General features: G+C 42.1%; 1 protein-coding gene and 1 pseudogene across 1 annotated transcript in view; one reads left to right on the top strand and one right to left on the bottom strand.

Moving 5' to 3' along the window:
• Positions 1 to 1175, top strand: part of LOC138026207 (diamine oxidase [copper-containing]-like) — a 3683-nt gene extending 2508 nt beyond the window's left edge. Inside the window, 1 exon segment of the mRNA XM_068873438.1 lies at positions 1 to 1175. This exon segment is cut by the window's left edge and continues 1470 nt beyond it. The gene's annotated coding sequence lies outside the window, so the exon portion shown is untranslated.
• A 2609-nt stretch (positions 1176 to 3784) lies between these two features.
• On the bottom strand, positions 3785 to 6268 carry LOC138025904 (uncharacterized; annotated as a pseudogene).

Below are 6268 nucleotides of genomic sequence, written 5' to 3'. Positions count from 1 at the left end.
TACTTACTGAAAAAATTCAAGAGTGAATTAGATAAGAGTGTTCATATGGTATTGGTGGGGTCCCCAGCACACTCACAAATGAGACTATTTTTAAGAATACCCGTTCCCGCGAAAATTAGTCGTCATGTCCCTGCAGAAACATGGCAGAAGCAGTCACGAAGGATATGGCTTCTCCTGATTGGTCAAAGTGGCAGTCCTTTGTTTGTTTTTGTGCGCAAAATGTATGCAAGAATAAGCATCAAAAGCAAGGTGAACACACCATAACATCAACCAGGTGTGGCCAGAACATCATGCTTGCGCACCACCATTTCACCCGGTCACTTGGCAGCCGTGGACAGCTGTTTCGGCATTGTTAGACAGCAAAGTGATAGAGTAACACTCTTATCTATTCATTCTTGCTGAATTCGGTTGGGAGTCGTAGTGGTATCATTTGCACTCTAACGTCTCACTCGATGTAAATGATGTTTCTAGGACCACATATTCACAACGTGCTCTACCAAAGCCATAATACTGTCCTTTGTAGGCAAAGTCGCAACCAAAAAGCTGGTTTTTGACTCTTCAAGGCAATTAAAAACAGGAATTTATCGATTAACACAGTCCATTTAGGTTACTTCTAATTTGAGAACTGAGAAATAAAAATCAATTAATAATGCAACGCATTTTAGAAAACTCAAGAACTTGCTTAGGTTCCTGTATAAACAATGTTTAAATTAAACAGTGACAATGAGTTTTGCCTGACGCAAGAATTTCAAAACGGTGGCATTGATTTTCCCAGAACTTGATCAAATGGCAGTTTCTCGAATTTTAATCAATTTCGATCTTTTAGAGAAACTGGCCGAAGTTCAATAACTTCAAACTCACCCTTACCCTTACCCCCTGCTCCCTGGCTGAAATTGATTTCTAAAACAAAAACCAGCTATCATTTGATCTTGATAAGGAGAAAGACATTCTCTTGTATTTCTTGTACTTTGGGATTGACTTGCTCTGCTTTCATCAGGCTTTCCTTTCAAAAAGGCCTAGGAGAATAGCAGTGGAACGGACGATACGTGCTTAGTTTAACTTTTTTGTCATGGTTCATGTACATTCAAAAGTTTAACAAAAGATCTAGATGTTTTGTTTTGCTTAAGCTTCCTTTTTCTGTCTCAGCTCAAGCAATAATAAATGATTTCAGTCGTGATTTTTGTCGTGGTTCATGTATGTTCAAAAGTTTAACAATAGATGTTTCAGTTGTCCCTCTTCTTTTTCCCTTTCAGCTCATTTAAGTAATACTAAGTGATTTGTTAGCTAAAGATTGTTTGAAGATGAACTCTGTTTTTTGTAATAATTTTTGCTAGAGCCTGATCAGTAAGACCTTTTTCATAGCAATGGTCTTAAGAAACGTCAGAAAATCTAAATTATATCTCACAGGCTTTTAATTTTTAAGGGTCAAATATTCTTCTTCAATAGATCCCGAACATTACTCCAAAATATAGCCGTGGCTTTCCATGGTCCCATTTCAGCAGGTGTGTGATTTAGTAATCGATTGATTTGGACAAAACGTCAAGTGGGATCATTTTGACATTTTATCGAATGGGAAAAACTGGCTTTCACTTGCAAAATTAAAGAAACCTTATTGATCCAGGAACTTAACCCAGCTTTTATTGTCAACGACAGCAGTGAGAAGATGTTGCTATATTAACTAATTATATTTCTTGAAAACTTTACTGTTAAGTTCTCTTTTCTTAAGTTAGGTTTCAGACCCCTTACTATTTAACAACTATTCACCGAATTAAGTGGAGATGGCTGGTGGTGGATACGTCCAGACCCGCGAAGCGGCTGAAACGATTACAATATTTTCAGGCGCAAATCCTGCGTCGGAGTTTCTCGGAGGTGAACTGAATATAAAAGGACATTTGGAATTTGAGTAGCTAATCAGATCAAGCTTTCAACGCTACCACTGTAAGTATGTACTAAACTAGGAATAATCGTTCGACGTGCTTTTTAGCCACTAAGGAGCGCAAAAGTGTTTAAGTATTCTCTTGTGATCCATGGATAGGACCTCTATAACCTTCACTTTCATATCTTGCTCTACTACGAAAACCACTGATCTGTGGAATGGGCCCGAATTATTGCACAACGTCCCCTCCCCCCTCCCCCGCTTCAGTAAAACATTTTGATGAAATTCCTTTCTCACGGAGTGACCAGTAACGAGCTTTCGCCGTTAAGATGTACCGGAAAAACCACAAGAATTAAAAGATAAGTTTTCAAAATCACGAATTGCTAGGGGAAATGGATAAAATTGTTCTTGTCCAGCGAATTGGTTGCAAGTGCAGCCATGGACTCGCTGTTACTTACTTCGAGTGTAAGAAAGGTTCAACGGTCCTGGCCTGAAAAATAGCGTCAAACAAACACCTCTCAGAATTTGAACTATTCACAAGCGAAAGAGGGCGGGGCAGTGACTCAGTAATTCGGGCCCTTTCCACAGATCGGTGGTTTTCATAGTATAATTCCACAACAAAAGAACATAAAATTAATGCTATGAATGACTGGATGTTCTAAGGAGAAGTGCGAAATATTTAACATATGCCAATATGCTACTGTACACCGAAAGCTAAGTCAAAGCCATGGTACCTCCCAACTGAACACCTTTCATAGGAATCGTATCAAATCCTTAAATGAACTGTGTACGCGACTAACATCAATGCATATTCAATGAATTTACCGTATGTGTTGCTTCAATTAGCCTGGGCAGTTTTTGTGTCTTTTAACATCGAGCCACTAGAGATTTTTCTGGACCGAAATTACAAGCTGCAATGAAATAGTGCTTTGGCCCGGCACTGAGCGACACAACTCATTGCACCGATCTACATAATTCGGTAGATTCTATTTGTGGCGTAATGGGCCACCGAGCTATGTAACTCGGAACGTTTATTTTGTGACCACAAGCTTCATTTGGTTCGATGTAACGTCAGTAAATGGATTGCCAGGAGTTACCAGGAGTTAGCCTGCGAACGCAGACGTATTTCCGGCCGGAAATACGTCTGCGCTCGCAGGCTAACCAGGCGTAGAATACACTTCCCTAAGACTATGACGAAGCATGTTAAAAAAAAAAGAAAAAAGACAGCTCATTTCGAGAACACAATAAAAGGCGATTTTCTTTACCAGGAAAAGGTTTTCAAAATCCAAACCAAAAACTTGCCTCAAAAATTTCAAATGTGTGTTGAACTTTGTAGCCTGACGGCGATCCCATAGACCTTTTTGCAGATACGGCGGCCATTTTGATTTCTATTGTTTCAAATGGCTATTATGGGATGCCCAGGGGGCAAATACATATTAATTTGCCCCCTGAGCATCCCATAATGTCTTTCGAAACAATAGAAATCAAAATGGCCGCCGTATCTGCAAAAAGGTCTATGTGAAGCGAGGCTAAGAATGAAAGCGAGGCAATGTGTGGCCAAACGCAACACAATTGTTTTCGCTGTGGCAGCACAAAATACCCTATAAATAGGCTCTTACCGATAGTGCTCGTAAAAAAAGCATTAAATGCTTGAAGCAGTGCTTGTTTTTTGCCAAAAAAAAAGTGCCAAAATAATGCTATTTTTTTTAAAAAAAGTGCTCGTGGGTTACATGGAAATGCTCACTTTTTTCCGATTTTTTTAAACATAGAACATTACATTTTTCAGATTTTCAGTTACATTTTTCAACAACAAAATTTAACGATCAATGTTTCTTTTCCCATTAGTCCAATACAACGTTTGAGGTTTTCGCTTGTTATTGGGTCATCATTACCCATGCTAGAAGTTAATCATCGCTTGTTGTTTTGGATCATCACACTTGCTTGCAGATAGTCAACTAAGGCGTGCTCTTGTTGATCGTTGAATGAGGAATTGAGAATAGAGAATACCCTTTCTGCTGCAGCCGAGGATGGCTGCACCAGCAGCACTTTCTGCACTGCAGATGCCCAATGAAGGAGCTGATCCTTGGTCGTGCCACCATTTTACCTTTCGCTCTTCTGTGTTGATAACCACATCTTCAGTGGCAGCTAGGTAAGCAGGTAGTTCAGCTTTTAGGCCTTTGATAATTCCATCATCATCGAGAAAAGGAAAGATTCTCAAGGCCTCTACTGATTGTTGAGTTGGCTTCAGCCACTGGACGCTGACCGGACATATACACCTCGCAGCCTTGAACGCTGACACTGTGTTATATAGTTGGACATTGAACTTTCTCAGAAACCAATCTATGGCTGGTTGGACACATGCCTTTGCCTGCTGTTCGAGGGCTGCTACGTTTTGGGCAGGATTTTCTTCGGCGATTGCTGCCGCGACTGCATGCACGTTAGGAAAGTGGGGGGCTTGGCAGGCTCGGGCAACAGCATGGAGTTTCTCATTACAGGAGAGCACGAGAAGGCCATCACCTTCCAAGAAATACGTCGCTTTCACAAAGTGCTCCCAACATCGATAGTGATGGCGAGCTCGAGCTTCAGGTTGATTAGTCGCTCAGGATCGGAAAATATTGCTTGAAGTTGAGGGATTAACTGTGGACCGACATCAGTGGCTTCTGCGTCTATCAAGAATCGCTCAATATCTCCAGACTACATTAATATTTAACAATTAGAGCCGTAGCCCGCAAGGGCTACGGGTCAATAGCCCATAGTCAATAGCCCATGAGGTGAAGCAGGGCAATAGCCCATGAGGCGATAACAGGGCTTGTTATCTGTGTCTTCGCTACTCGAGGACTATTAATAATAGCCCTCTAGTAGCGTAGTCAATCAAAATGCAGGATTTGGATTAGTCCACTAGTTGGGTGATACTAATTGTTGATAGACTTCCCGCTTTGACCACCATCTCGTCTCACTGTATGATCTTGGTCTTTGGCCAGTCAGATCCTTCCACAACAGCTTTGCCTTGTAGCTATGGCGGAACAGGCGAATCCATACGCTACCGAACTCTAGAAGAGTTGGAATGACAAGATGATTCCCAACATTGTCAAGCGTACGTGAGAAACACACAAAACGTTTAGCATTTTAGGAAATATAAAAGCAATCCTATCTAACGCTGCCTGGTTCACACTTGCACCATCTCTCATGGCTGCGAGCAACGAATTGGCCTTGACTCCATTATCAACTGATAGGCACCGCTGATTAAGCACTTGTGCAAGATCATCGGCATTTACTGATTTGGAACTTTATTTTATTAACTTTGCCAGTCAAGCTGGCAGAGCGCCACAACAGCTTGCGCCAATTACTGTGGCCCCTTTTTTACCCTCCCAACCATGATACACTACAGAAGACAGACCACAACACCGGGAACTACGTGCCCTACTCTTAGCGACAAGTGTGTAGGTTCTTTTACGTCCCACAGGATTATTAACATTGAAGGGTTGTGAGACGGGACCTCCGGCTTATCGTCCTTATCCGAGAAGACTTGAAAGTCTAACCATTTGCAGATGTAGTTACAAAGGCAGCACTTTCTCCTCAGTTATTTAAAGACCCTGAGTGTTGGTCCGGCCGGAGTTGAACTCGCGACCTCCCGCGTGACAGTCCGGTGCTCAACCAACTGAGCCACCGGTGCGCGGTCACAGAACATATATCAATTCTGACGAGACGTTGACTAATCGACCAATTATCGTCAAGGAAACGCACGATCACAGCAATTGCTTCTCCTTGTCGTGTACTTCCGTCAAAAATCATCGAAACATCTCTTGTCATGCCAGTCTGACCAGGCAAAGTCAATTCATTTTTGATCCTTTCGACTTCCTGCTTGAAAACAATTGATATATGCTGACCGGAGATGAGCACTTGCTGTGAGACGTTGGCCATTCTTCTCTAAGAGGGACCGTAGCATGTCGATTTTCCCAATTGGGATGCCAGCCCTCAGAAACTCTTCGACCACTTCGAGTCGGTAGGCCCGTTCAGTTATGGGTAGAGTGCTGTCTTTCTGCGTCCTGTCCCCCGCTCTAAAAGCCTCCATAATCGTCTGATCCTTCAGCTTAGACTTCTTCAGTTTGTCTTTACCATTTCCATGTTTCTTTGAAGCCAAGTGTGTAATTACAATAGTCTTCTTTGTAGACACTATTTCGCGGCATGCCAGACAAAACAACTTCCCGTCTTTGATTGATAGTTCTTCTCGTGGATATTGTTGAATCCGATCATGTATGCTTATATTTTTGCATCACAATTCCCTCCACTCTTATTTTCTCCACTGGTTGATGGAAGAGTACGCTCTTGAGCTACCTCTGCCTTGGCTGGCTGACTTCCATTGTTCCTCGATGACAACGTGGAGGACGTCAT

The sequence above is a fragment of the Montipora capricornis genome, chromosome 12 (assembly GCF_036669925.1).
Source record: "Montipora capricornis isolate CH-2021 chromosome 12, ASM3666992v2, whole genome shotgun sequence".
NCBI lineage: Eukaryota > Metazoa > Cnidaria > Anthozoa > Scleractinia > Acroporidae > Montipora > Montipora capricornis.
Note: the sequence above shows the minus strand (reverse complement) of the source record. Positions and strands in the feature narration are given on the sequence as shown.